Source organism: Macrosteles quadrilineatus, unplaced genomic scaffold (assembly GCF_028750875.1).
Source record: "Macrosteles quadrilineatus isolate MER2022 unplaced genomic scaffold, UCM_ALF_1.0 Scaffold_2__2_contigs__length_208266976, whole genome shotgun sequence".
Lineage (NCBI taxonomy): Eukaryota > Metazoa > Arthropoda > Insecta > Hemiptera > Cicadellidae > Macrosteles > Macrosteles quadrilineatus.
Window position 1 is genome coordinate 101,619,668 of NW_026542595.1, and position 14,818 is coordinate 101,634,485.

A 14,818-nucleotide genomic window follows, 5' to 3' on the forward strand; every position below is an offset into this window, starting at 1 on the left:
GGATATTGGGGAAGAGCAGGATCGCCACGACCATGAGATCTACTTGAAAACATTGAAGTTTCATAACACCCTGATGAACTTGAATCTCCGGGAAATCTAGAAACTAACGGTTGTCTCGAAATAAATCAACATGGCTGATCGAAATTTAAACAACTGCTGGGACTCCAATCAAAAGGTAAATTAAATATGAGGAACTCCCTAATGCTATGGATATTGGGGAAGAGCAGGAACGCCATGACCATGAGATTTACCTGCAAACATTCCATTTCATGAAAGTGTTTAGTATTTTATTAAAAAATGAATACGAATTTTATTTTATACAAACAATTTATTAAATTGTAATACTTTACTTTGATTCATTATTTAATTGATCATTGTGCAGCGTGCTTGGTGTATGCTGTATAATCGTTTAACTTGCACCTTATTTTGTTTAAAATAACGATTAATTGAGCTCTTATCGAACAAACTAATACTTAATTCAACAATATCTAAGAGTACTTAACTTCGGATACTTATGTGAATCTTTTGTAGAAAAGTAAGTAGATTAGGGTTAATTGTTAAGCTACAAGTATTTTACTTGCAACAAATTAAACCGTTCGGACCTAAAGGGCAACCTTCCTAGACCATGATGACTATTGTTGTATCAAGGTTGGGTGGTAGGCTAGTCTAACAGGTTAAAATATTAGCTCATAAAGGACTACTTCTGTAGGTTATTTTACTTATCTTTAATTATAATGAAGGTAAACCTAAATATAAGGTAATTGACCCAGTATTAGCCTATGTCTATCAATCATCTCCTCCCATTATCTCCTTATACAGTTAACGATCATAAAATTTGATCTAGGTAAATTAGTTACAAAAATCAGAGCGAGAACCAAACCACAAACCAGAATTATCGGCTAACTGGTCCTTAGTCGGAGTTTGTGATCATACAGACTGTCCCAAAAGTCCCGGACCGGTTTAATATTTTCTAAACGACAACAGATAAATCAACAAGATTTGGTACATCAACATCACACCTAAAAATCTACTTTTTTATGGAAATATAAATTTTCTGTCACATCATGGGGACGTCCCGCAAGGAGTCAGAAGGAAATCTTAAATAGAAGCATAGGTTGACATGTACATCAGATTAAAGGTCTTTACTAGCAGAATATAATGCTGCAAATTTAAACTCAAACGGACAACCAAGTCAAGAGTAACAGTGGTTCAAAGATTCATTTAATTTGCATTTGGGGGCAGAGCCCTAGGAGTCAGAACATTTTTGTTAGCGTAAGCATAGGTCGATATGCACATCAAATTAAAGGTCTTCACTAGTAGATTACAATGCCGTAAATTCAAGCTCAAAAGAACGCCTGAGTAAAAAATGGCAGTCGTTCAAAGATTCAAAATGGCAGGTTCAAGAAATCTTTGAACGGCCGCCATTTTGTAACGGGTGATCCTTTCGAGGCGCGGTTTCCGGCATTGAACTCTGCTAGCTAAGCCCTTTAAACTGATGTGCATATTGACCTATGCTCCTATTTAAGATTTCCTTCTGACTCCTCGTGGGACGTCCCCATGATATGACAGAAAACTGATAGTTCCTTAAAAAAGTAGATTTTTTAGTGTGGTGTTAATGTGCAAAATTTTATTGATTTATCTGTTGTCGTTTAGGATATATTAAACCGGTCCGGGACTTTTGGGACAGTCTGTAGAATTCGACATGGGTAGTAATATCAGTTAAGCCACGTCTGGCGACGAGAACTGTTGGGGGACGGGTTACTTGCATCAGGTAGCATATGGGCAGACAACCGAAATAAGGGGAATAGGAAGGGAGTAGGGGCGGGGTCTCTTGACCGAACACTTGTCTAAATGGTAGTAGTCAATAAGCAAAAATTCATACAATTTTCCCCCTCAACTGGTGTTTGACAGAGGTTGAATGCATAACGAAGTTACCTGCTACATATGGACAGACAACCGAATTACGGAGACCGTGGTACAGAAAATAGGAAGGGGGTAGGGGCGGGGACTCTTGAATGAAATGAAATTAAATGCTTTATTTTCCATTAAGCATGAAATGCAATAGGCATCGTCAGAACAAATATGGTAAAAATATACAATTTTCATAAAATTAAAACTAAAATGCAAAAATCACGCAGCAAACAAAACCAAAAACAAACCATGCACAAAACTAATGTCAAAACAAAACAATCTGTTACTTACGTACATAGGAAAAACTCTCTCGCAGTCTCCTTGGGAATGTCGAAGAAATCGCTGGTCTTATAAAGTGGGAAAGCCAATAAAATACCCGGAGATTGTTTTTGAATTTTCTGTTGGTTTGGTTCCAAGCTGTACAAGAAATCTGGTTAAGAAGCCTTATGCTTAACTGACTGGAATTTCTTTTTGTTTCACTTAACCTAACATAAGGTACATAAATATTGTTTTTATTTCTGGTATTGTACATATGATAATCACCCCTACGACTAAGTGACTGGAGATCATTTTTTACATGCACAACTGAAACAAAAACATACAAACTATAAAGTCATGATTTCTTCATTTACAAAGAGAGGTCTGCAAGGGGCATCATACTCAGCGTTTGCTAGGATTCTTACAGCTCTTTTTTGTATTAGCAGTACATCATTAATTTCAGCAGACCCACCCCAGAGTCTGAGCCCATACAAAAGAACTCCTTGAAAAAAAGCTACATAGGTTTTTTTGCAGTTTTTATTTAGACAACTTTTAGACTACTCAAAAGGAAGATAACTCTGGAAAGTTTACTGCAAACCAAGGTTATATGAGGACTCCAAGTCAGTTTTGTATCAATGCAAATATACCCAAGAGCTTAACAGAGGTCACATCTTGTTAAATGTTTTTCAGCGTAAAGACCAAAGATTATGTTTTGGTTTCATCGAGAGACAAAAAGTTAGCATGGAACCAAACCGATGCCTGTACAAGGGATCGCTCCATGAGTTCCTCAGGATTTTGACAATTTTTTGATCTATGAACCAGTGTTGTGTCATCTGCATAACAGACCACACCACCTTCAACATGACTGGGCAAATCATTTATCATTAATATAAATAGCAGAGGCCCGAGGACGCGAGCGTTTCAGGGCAGGAATTGGACTAGCCTACTGCGCATGCGCCAGAAAGAACCAGCTCAGTTGTATTTGGTCTTCAACGAGTCGACTCATGAGTCATAACTTACTAGTTCAGTTCAGTTCTGCTGCTGTTGGCTACCTCCATGACGATTTGAAGTATTCGGTACTTTAATACTGACTATGGGAATGGACTAAAAATTGGGTTTTCCCATTTTTTGCCCTAAAAACATTGTTTTTTTTTTGTATTTTTCAAGTTATTTTGTGGTACTTGACAAAATTAATAATTTAAACTTATGTTCAGAATATACCATGAATATTCCAGAGTACTTTTCCAGAATATTCCGAGAATGTTCTCCAGATTTCTATATACAAATTTTCTTAGAATATTTTTGTTGAGTTATCTGAGTAGGCTATATTCAAGGAAATTGCCTGGCATGTTTAGAATGATCTTAAACATTTTGGAAAATTCCAGGAAATCCTATTATTTTTCATGTTGTATTTAAATGTTATACGGTAGGCTATATGTGGTGATGTGAACATTATCACCTGATAATATTTATTATTTGATTTGTTTGTAAATATTGTATTTGTTCTTAACTAAAACATGATTGTAATTTTTAATGATTAAAAGCCATACTTTTGGTTTACTAAGTCTTTCTTACAACAGTATATACAAGTGAGTTAACAAATTTTTAGATTTTATCGAATTTGATGTTGGCTGATGTTGATTGCAGTCCATGCCCTGGAATTTGAGTGAAGCAGAATCATTGCAATTATAAAATAAATTGAAATACCATCCAGAGAAAATATAGGAAATAAGGTCAACACTTGATATTTGGGTACTTTCCTGTTAAAGGGAACATTCATTATTATCGATGATTTTTTCTCGATATATCGATATTAACAAATTGAAACATATCAGCTGACAACTACGATAAATATTGTTCAGTATCAACAAACAATATTAAAATTAAACTGTTCTAAAAAATAACCTAACATAACTAACCAAACTTGCTGTGTAACATTCCATGTTTAACTTGCCTTTTCTGTTTTCAAAAGCAATTTTTAAATGGTACAGCAAGTTTGGTTGGTTATGTTAGGTTAGCTTAGAACTGTTTCATTTCTTAATCCATATAATAGAATATTTTAGCCTAAACAAGATCAGTTGTCAATATGTAATGGATCGGTAAACAAAAATATCGATATATCGAAAAAAAATCATCGATAATAATGAATGTTCCCTTTAACAGGAAAGTACCGATATTTGTATCAAATTAAACTTACCAAACTTAAAATAAGAGTTTTAGGAATTTTTTACATACTTCAACTCCTTTGTTTGAATAATCTTTGTTAGTCTGGAATTTTCAGATTTTATTTTAGTTCCTTTTTACATTTAAACAGACCAATGCATCTGCAACTACACATGCAACTTAACGATTGCAATACAAAAACACCAATAAATAATAACAATGGTATATAAAAATCTGTTGTGTTTACTATTTTATATTTTTGAAAGTGCAAGTGATTACACATTGGGATTATGCAAATATTGACTACATCAGAACTTATGTTTAGAAACAAAGTAAAAAAATTAATTAAAAGAAGTATAAACAAATATTACAGCTGGAAATAATGGCATTGTAAATGATCATTCAATTTTAATAGTTTATGTAGAACATTTATTTTAAAACATATAAAGTAAATCATAAACAGTGGTAATTTATCACAACAGTCCGTACTATCACACCTCACACTATAGCAAAACATTTTTAAGTCTTCGATCAGTTCACCAGCACCTCAATCAATGACTCTGTAACAAAAAACTCTGTTTTAGCTTTAATTTAATAAAACACATTCAATGTGAAGCCTACATCGTAGTAAACATATTGTTGTGGTACTATGGGGTTATTGCATGAAGTTTTGGCTGTTATTTTTTTATTCGTGTCACTATAACGTAGTAAAATATACTGTTGTGAGTTGTTTTGTTATATATAGTAAAGTTTTGTTAGTTTAGTTTGAAAGTGCTATGTTGGCAGCACTGGTAGCACCAGCTCACTTTGATTAAGAAGGAGACTCGCTCTCTGCAAAATGGACATAGAACCGAATTGTTAAATCTTTAATAGAGCTCCTAATAAATGTATGTTATATTAATATGTGAAGTTTTAATTAAGCCCCACTTGCTACAATAATAACCATAAGGACACACAACATGGCGCAGTCAAATTTAAAGCAAGTGGGTGAAGATAATGTGAAATATATAAAGTAATAATTCCGTAACTGGATGTGAAAGGTAAGGTAGGCTTGGTGTGCGATTGCAGTAAGGAAAATGGCGATGTCCGGGCTCTTCAAGCCACCAGACTGTTTATTAATTTCAAATAATGTTGCTCAGGACTGGGTTCTATTTAAGGAGCAGTTTAAGCTATTTTTAATAGCCACTGAATCAGACTCTAAATCTGAGGAAGTGAAAATTGCACAATTGCTGAACGTAATTGGAAGAGAAGCCTTAAGCATATATCATACATTTAAGTTGGGTGATTTAAAAAGTTTAAAACTTGAGGATGTGATTAGGGAGTTTGACAAACATTTTTCCCCGACTCGTAATATAACCTATCAAAGATTTCTTTTCTTCAAAAGAGTTCAAAAAGAAGGTGAACCTTTCATTAACTTCTTAACTGATGTGAAAAAACTTGCATCGTATTGTAATTTTGAAGGCCAAGAAGATAGTCTCATTAGAGATAAACTAGTACTATGTATATCAGATGAAGGATTGCAAGAAGGACTTTTGCGGGTCCCTGATCTTAAACTCTCAGATGCTATCAAACATTGCCAGTTGGCCGAGCAAAGTAAAGAACAATTTCAAGTTGTTAGTAAAGATAAAATTAATTCCATGCCGATGTCAAGTGACTTAAATTCCCTCACGCCAGTGGTTAAGAGTGAAGTGAAAGAAGATATGGTGCATGCTGTTGAACACTATCGAGGTAAACAAGGTAGGCCTAGTAAAAACCCTACTTTCAACCGTACGTATTTGTGCAGGAAGTGTAATACTAATCATGCTAGGGCTGCTTGTCCCGCACACAATAAAAAGTGTTTAAATTGTGGTGAGCTAAATCACTTTGCCGTAGGTTGCCTTAAGCCGAAAAATAAGTTTAACAAACACAATCCTAAGGTTGCAGATAACAGGCCTAATGCCAGATCGCTTGCAGATAATAGGCCTAATGCCAGATCGCAAGAAGAAATTCATGTAGACGAGTTGAGCTCTGGGTTTCGAATTGATGATGTAAATATCAAAAATGTTTGTGAAATTGCAGGTCAAAATTGTTGGTCAGAAACAATTTCCATTAATGGTGTTAATGTGGTGTTTAAGCTTGACACTGGGGCTGAAATTAACTTAATACCCCTTGATATTTTAAACAAGTGTAAACCTAAGCCATTTGTTGATGAAAACTGTAATGTTAAACTTGAATCTTATGGTGGGTTTAGGCTAGATACTGTTGGTAAAGTAACGTTGAAATGTGAATTGATCAAGGTAGGCCTATTAACTACAGAGGAATTTGTTGTAATAAGTTCGAATGATAAGTGTATACCAATTTTGGGACTTAAAACTTGTGTAAAAATAGGACTAATATCTAGAGTACATAATGTGCAGGTAACCTCTAGGGAAGAGTTCATTAATAAACATAATGATGTGTTTAATGGTATTGGGTGTTTCCCTACAGAGTACAAAATTAAACTTAAAGAAAATGCTAATCCTATTGTAAAACCGCCACGTAGAGTTCCCAATGCAATCTTGAGTAAACTTAAAGAAACTTTGGATAATCTTGAACAATTAGGAATCATTTGTAAAAATAATAGTCCTAGTAGCTATGTGAGCAATTTGGTAATAGTTGAAAAGCCTGACAAGTCACTTAGGCTTTGCTTAGATCCTCAGGTTCTAAATCAAGATATCAAACCTGAGCCATATTTGATACCTACAATGGATGAAATTAAGACTAACTTAACTGGTAAGACTTGTTTCAGCGTTCTTGATTTAAAAAATGGGTTTTTCCATGTAAGTCTAGACAAAGAGTCAGCGGATATTTGTTCTTTCAGTTCACCGTTTGGGTGTTATTCTTTTACAAGATTGCCATTTGGCTTGTCGGTTGCTCCCCAATTGTTTCATAGACTTAATTCTAGCATTTTTTCCAATATTGAAGGTGTAACAGTATATTTTGATGACATACTAATTGCAGCACCCTCTGAAGAGGCTCATGACATAATAATGGCTAAAGTTTTAGAGAAAGCAAGGTTGAATGGTGTTAAGTTTAACCCCAGAAAGTTGCAGTTTAGATTGAATTCTGTAAAGTTTGTTGGTCATGTGTTTTCAGCTAAAGGTATAGGTGTTGATGAAAGTCACATCGAATCTATAGTTAATCTTTCTACTCCAACTAGTAAGAAAGAACTCCAACGAGTCCTGGGTACGTTTAATTATTTTAGGGATTATATTCCAAATATGTCTAGTCTTATCGGTCCACTTAGAGAGTTGCTAAAGAAAGATGTGCAATGGCAATGGCTGCCAATTCATAATGACTGCATTGAAAAGCTTAAAGTTTCATTAACGTCAGCACCAGTTTTGGCACCTTTTGATTGTAGTAAGCCCATAGAAATTCATGCAGATAGCAGTAAAGATGCAGTTGGTTTCTGTCTGATCCAAGAAGGTAGACCGGTAAGTTTTGGATCACGTAGCCTAACTCAAGTAGAATGTCAGTATGCACAAGTAGAAAAAGAGATGTTGAGCATTGTAGTAGCAGTTAATAAGTATCACAATCTTGTGTATGGTAGGAATGTCACTGTTTATAATGATAGCAAGCATATTGAATCAATTATGCAAAAGCCTATACATAAGATTATGTCAACTAGGCTACAACGTTTTAAGTTAAAACTGTTGAAGTATGATGTAACGATTAAATATAGACCAGGAAGTAGTATGGTTGTTGCAGATATGTTGTCCCGAACTAGACAAGTTGCAAATGTAAGTAGGTCTAATAATAGTGTAAAAGAAAACAGTGAATCAGATAGGCCTACTGATAAAGTTGTTCCTAATGAATTAGCAATTTCTTAATCTAAAAAGTGTGAGTTTAGGGTAGCAACAAAAGATGATCCTGCATTGAACATTATTTGTCAATATTATGCTCAGGGTTGGCCAGATAAGTCAAAAGTTCCAGAACATGTAAAGTTATTTTATAATCAAAGGTGTGACCTGTATGTAAATGATGGTATTGTATTCTTAAATGATAAAATAGTAGTACCTTGTAGCCTAAGAACAAGTATGCTCAAGTTGTTACATCAACATCATTTTGGTATTGAGAAAACTAAGGCCAGGGCTAGAGAGTTGATATATTGGCCAGGTATAACTAGAGATATTGAGAATCTTGTGGTAAATTGCGCTAGTTGTAATAAGTATATGAATGCACAGGCAAAAGAGTCATTAATTTCTCATGAAATACCTGACCTACCATTTAGCAAAGTAGGTGTGGACATAGCTGAAATAGGCCCTAACATCTATTTAGTTGTTGTAGATTATTTGTCGAAATGGGTTGAATGTGTACAAATGTGTAACAAGACTACTTTAGAGGTAGTGAGATGCTTAAAACCGATTTTTGCTTGTCACGGTATACCATTGAAGGTTGTCGGAGACAACAATCCTTTTGGGTCATTTGCATTTAAAGAGTTTGCTAAAGAATGGTGTTTCGAAGTAGTTAATACAAGTCCATTATATCCCAGGTCAAATGGACAAGTTGAGAGAACCATTCAGACAATAAAGAAAATTCTGAAAAAATGTCATGAAGTTAGGTCAGATGTTCAGTTAGCTATTTTAGAATATCGTAATACGCCTGTTGTTAATGGGTTGTCACCGTCTCAAATTCTTATGGGTCGCAGGTTGCGTACTAAAGTGCCTATCACAAAAAGGTTGCTTCAGCCAAGTTTATCTAGTCTTAGTAATGTCAAACAAGCTATCGTAAACAATCAAGCTAAGTCTGCTCAAGTGTATGATCGAACAACTAAGCCTAAAGCTGAGTTTCAGTTAAGGGATCCAGTTTATGTGTACAATCTTGTTAAAAGGGTATGGGAACCAGGTCAAATTGTAGCTCTAACAGGTAGTTCTAGATCTTATATGGTTAAGATGAGTAATGGACGAGTGCTGAGAAGGAATAGTTTTCATTTAAGGTTGAGGTCTGAAATTGGACGTAATTTAAATAGGCCTATTGATGATCAGAGAAATGAAGTGTATTATGATGTAGAATCAGATCAATCACAAACTCCGGTTACAAATCCTAGTAGGCCTATTACTGTAAATGTAACACCAAGTTCAAATAACTTGACAAATACTCGTATTAGCGAGACTTTAACCCCACAAACTCAAGTTGTGTCCCCATTTTCACAATCTCAATCACTAGATGTAAGTCGTGGTGTCGCTTTAACGCCAATGCATAGTAGTGTAAACCACAATGGTACGCCTAATGTAAGAAGTGCTTATAAAACTAGGTTTGGTCGTGTAATTAGGCCTCCAAGAAGGCTAGAGGATTATGACACTGATTAACTGTCCTGTATTGTGTTATTTGAGGTGCTTAAGTAAAGAAGTTGTACAAAAAATGGAATTTACATTGTATAGGCCTAACCAAGAAAAGGGTTAGGAAGTCAGTTATGTTTAATAGTGTAGCCTAATAGGTTTTTGTTGGGACTGTTTAAGTTTTGAGTAAACCTCAGTTTGAGGTATCTTTAATATGATTGTATTTCTCTATATTGATTGTTGTTTTTATATTTGAGATGTTATAGATAATAAAGGGTTTGTTTAGGCACTACTTGGTAAATAACGTTTGAAATAATAATAGCCTACAAGTTTTGGTAATTTTTGAAGATGAAAAGTATTATGTTTAGTTTATGGTTGAAAATTCTTATGTTGTTTGATAGGTTAGGAAATGATTGTTTAAAATTTCAGAAGTCTTTGTCTGGTAAGATTATAAAAGTGCTAATGCTCATAATTTTGAAACTTTGTTAAATTGTTAGAGGATAAAAGATTTAAGGGGGAGGTGTTGTGAGTTGTTTTGTTATATATAGTAAAGTTTTGTTAGTTTAGTTTGAAAGTGCTATGTTGGCAGCACTGGTAGCACCAGCTCACTTTGATTAAGAAGGAGACTCGCTCTCTGCAAAATGGACATAGAACCGAATTGTTAAATCTTTAATAGAGCTCCTAATAAATGTATGTTATATTAATATGTGAAGTTTTAATTAAGCCCCACTTGCTACAATAATAACCATAAGGACACACAACAATACAGTACAATAGACTCCCTCTCTTATCCAGACTCTCAGGACCGAGGCCAGTCCGGATAATGGGTTTTCTGGTTAAACTGACGTCCCAAAAACTCATTAAAAGTGACCGTTTAAATGCATACTGTATATACAGTATTTGACTAAAATGTAGTAGAGCATTGTATTTAGACTAGTAATCACTGTTATATCCTTATATCTCCTTAACACTCATATCCTTAACACAAGAACAGTCGTTTCAGTAACGCTTACCTCCCACTTCCTGCCGACCTAGTCCGGTTAAACCGATGTGCTGATAAAATTGCCTGGTTAAAGAGATATAATTTCCACTGAGTGTTGTCTGGTTTAACCGATGTCCAGTTAAAAGGTGTCCGAATAAGAGGGAGTCTATTGTACCTTATCATGGCTATTAAACATGGTATAGTTCGGCCGCTTAGAAAACGACCTCCTCCAGCATTGGTTTAGCATTAGCGCGCAGGTCGTTTTCTAAGCGGCCGAGCTATAATAATGTTCCCTAATATGCAGCAAGGAAAATCAATTTTACTTAGCCTAAATACAAAGCGAAGAAGACTGATTCTGAAAATTACATTGCACTGCAACAGTGTGGGTTAACGTCCGCGCTAGTGAGTACTACGACAATCCGCAGTACTATCCTAATGATTAGACCAATTCGTTAATCACGAGGAAAAAATGTGGTTCGGATTCCACAATAAACTGTAGGTCCCTTAGTTGTCATTAGCTGTATGGGCTATTAACAGCTGTGTCTAAGGAACATGTCGGCCTTAGTCACTAACAAGACTACAAGATTGCGCCACTCATCCTACACTCATCTCCATCCATACTTGGCTTAAAATACCTACATTGTATGGTCGCCATTTCATAGAACAGTATTAACAGTATTAATCTGTTAGCCTATGGGTCTTTTTAAAAAGAGGACCACCCGCCAATCTTTTACAGACCATTGCGGCGTTTAGGTTATGTTAGCTTATAGGCCTACCACATAGAAAAAAACCACGCACCTGTTTGAGTCGTGCATGCAGGACAGCAGGAGAGTCAGAGTGATGGGGAAAGACACCTCACCCCAACGACTTATCCGGGCCACCACTGCTCCAGGCCCTTCCCCACCATCACCCTTCACCCCTACGTGCGCGAGACAGCCATGGTTCTGCGCCGCTTCTTTTGAAAGTGGTAGGCCTATAGTTTATAAACAAACAAGGTATCATTAACAAAATTTTTAGCTTTTTTCTATAAGCTAAGTTACTCATGAAAGACACGACTAGGTATAATTTGGCGCTTTTGACAATCAGTTTTGATACAAAACTGTACAACACTAACCCAACCCAATGAGGATGCTATTGGAACAATTTGGATTTACTGTATTTAGGTGTTACCTGGTTTTTATTAACATAAACTAAACCAAACTGAACTAACCTTGTTTAACCACCACAGCACAGTGTGAAAGTCTATTTGAAAAGACTCTATGGCTTTAAATATTCATATCACGATACCTTTAATACTCAAAACAAAAATCGGAATTTATATCGCAGGGAATAATATCAAGTAGCCTACGATTTGTACAACGAACTGCTATTTCACCCAATAATGATTGCAGGTTCTCTAAAGGACTTTACTTAATAGCCTACATTGTTTATAGTAGAACATTCTAGCATAAAATGAAGACTGTAAATGTATTGTTTCATCAAAATTACCCCAACTAAAGAAAAAATTGTATTTACAAAAATTTACATCACTAAGTAGATGGCAGACTGTTTTTTCTTAAAAGTAGGTAACGGCACAAAAGTTTTTGGGCGCTACAAATAACTACAATTTAATAGTTTTTAACTTAACGTATATTTTTCTTTCGTTGGAGTTTTAAATAGCACGTTTCTCATGGCCATGTTACTCTAAATAATTTCAAACAAACCGCCATTTAAATTAAACAAACAATGTTTTAATATTCTGACTATTACAACAGCGCGAGGAAATGCCTCTTTCAAAAGGTTACAGCATTCTAAGTTATTAAGTTAGAGCCTATATGTGTGTATGAGTAGCCTTTATAAAGGCTAAGTATAATGTAAAGAATGGGTACTTTCCTGTTAAAGGGAATACTTAAATATAAAATATAAATTCCACCATTCATTATTATAGATAATTTCTTTTCGAATATCGAAATTTTATTTTTCTGTCCGTTATATTGATAGCCTAATACCAATTAAAACATATCAGTTTGACAACTTCGATAAGGATTAAATAAATATTGTTTAGTAGCCTATCAACAAACAACTAAACAAATAAGGTTAATTAAACTATAAGAATTTATTGAATTGATAATGTTCTAAACCAACCAAAACCAACTAGGCCTAAACTTGCTGTAACTTAGGCCAAACGTTTCAAAATTCCGTTTGACAGCCATTCCCCATGCCTTTTCTGTTATTAAACAAAATTTTGAAACGGTAACGTAGATCATACAGCAAGTTTGGTTAGTTATGTTATAGGTTAGTTTAGCTTAGTTTGATCCAATAAAAGAGGCTATTAAATGTTTGCTAAACAAGGTTCGGCCTACTTCTAAATTAGTAGGCCTAGATCATTTAAATGTGTTTGAAGATAACAGAAGGAATAAGTTATGGATCGTGAAGTAAAACAAAAATATTTATAAGCTTATATCGAAAAGAAATTATCGATAATAATGAATGTTCCCTTTAACAGGAAACGCCAAAGAATGAGATACCCAATAAGTCTAATATAGTAACCTAGTAGGGTACTATAGTGTAGGCCTGTCTATTGATAGCGGAACCTAGCCTAGCCCTACGCCAGCGTAATGCAAAGACTAGCCAAGGCCTAAGTTATTTTAATGTTAGTTAGCCTAAACATTTAATTGGCTGCACTTTACTTGACGTCCTACACTCATTCGAATGAAAATATCGATCGATATATCGATTAATCGATTGCTTCATTCGATATATCGTTTGGTTAGTTAACCTAACCTAACTAACCAAACGATATATCGAATGAAAATATCGAATCGAAAAAAAACAATCGAATGAGTGTAGGACGTCAAGTAAAGTGCAGCCATTTAATTGGCTAAAGGACCATATTTAGCCTAAGGCATAGACTTTTTTCCAAACAGTTAATGGTTTACAGGCTAGGCCTATAGGGTTAAATGTGTCAACCTAAAGATTAGGCCTTTATACAAGTCGGCTGCACTTTACTTGACGTCCTACACTCATTCGATTGTTTTTCTATTCGATATTTTCATTCGATTGTTTCATTCGATTTATCGTTTGGTTAGTTAGGTTGGGTTAACCTTACCTAACTAACCAAACGATATATCGAATGAAGCAATTGATTAATCGATATATCGATCGATATTTTCATTCGAATGAGTGTAGGACGTCAAGTAAAGTGCAGCCTACAACTCACCCAAGGGTTTCTAATATGAAAGTTACACCGCTTGGTAACTTATTTTGTAAGTGCCTTTTACCACACAGCCTAGACAGTTCTTATATCATTATAAGATTCATCCTTTTGCAATGTTTATGGGAAATGTCGGTAGGTAGTCCTAACCATGTCCTAACTGTGTGATGATACAGCAATAAAATTTTACTTAAGAGCTACTAAACTAAGTAAATGCAATACAATAGCATAATAACAGCTAATGCTTATTGTTTTATTTGGACAACACTTGGAACAAAACACAACAAACACTTTTAAAGAAAAGACTATAAAAACTAACTTACAAGGGTGCACGGGGCTGGCACGGTAGAACGCATAACAATAAACAATCTTTTATACACTCAAGTCGGGCCTTGACTCAAATCCGACTTAAAAACATACGATACTTCGATAAAACCTCAAATTATAAAAAAAAAAAACACACAACTTAAACACTTAAGACTTTGAAAACTCGCTATGGTATGGGGCACGGCAGGGGCAGACAAATGACAGAACGACAGAACAGTAAACAACTCTTTTGCTTCAATTGTATGAGAGTCGTTCATTTGAGATCAGCTCAATTTTATGGTTTGCGCATGCGCAGTAGGCTAGTCCAATTCCTGCCTTGAAACGCTCGCCCGAGGACAGACCCCTGCGGAACACCATGAGCAACAGGACGAAAAACGAGAGCACTGGCCATACACAACCACCAGCTGCTCACGTCCCCCCAAGTATGACCGGAGCAGTTGCAGTTCGACACCTCCGATTCCGTAATGATTTAACTTACAGAGCAGCACGTCATGATCCACAGTATCGAAAGCCTTACTGAGGTCACACAAGGTGGCCCCAGCAAAGCCACCCGACTCAAAGGAGTTCAAGACATGCTGGATCAGGCTGTCCACCGCATCCACAGTGGATAGACCGGCCCGGAAACCATAATGGGTGGCAGAGAACAACCCGTTGACTTTAAAATGTGAACACAACTGTGTTTTCAAC

At 35.4% G+C, this 14,818-nt stretch overlaps 1 long non-coding RNA gene across 1 annotated transcript; it reads right to left on the bottom strand.

Moving 5' to 3' along the window:
- Window positions 1–4,744: 4,744 nt before the first annotated feature.
- Window positions 4,745–14,418, bottom strand: LOC128987483 (uncharacterized). The gene is made up of 3 exons (XR_008490244.1): window positions 14,128–14,418; window positions 11,410–11,584; window positions 4,745–4,892 (listed from the first exon to the last, which is right to left on the bottom strand). It is a non-coding gene; the product is annotated as an uncharacterized LOC128987483 (long non-coding RNA).
- Between the last annotated feature and the right edge of the window lie 400 nt (window positions 14,419–14,818).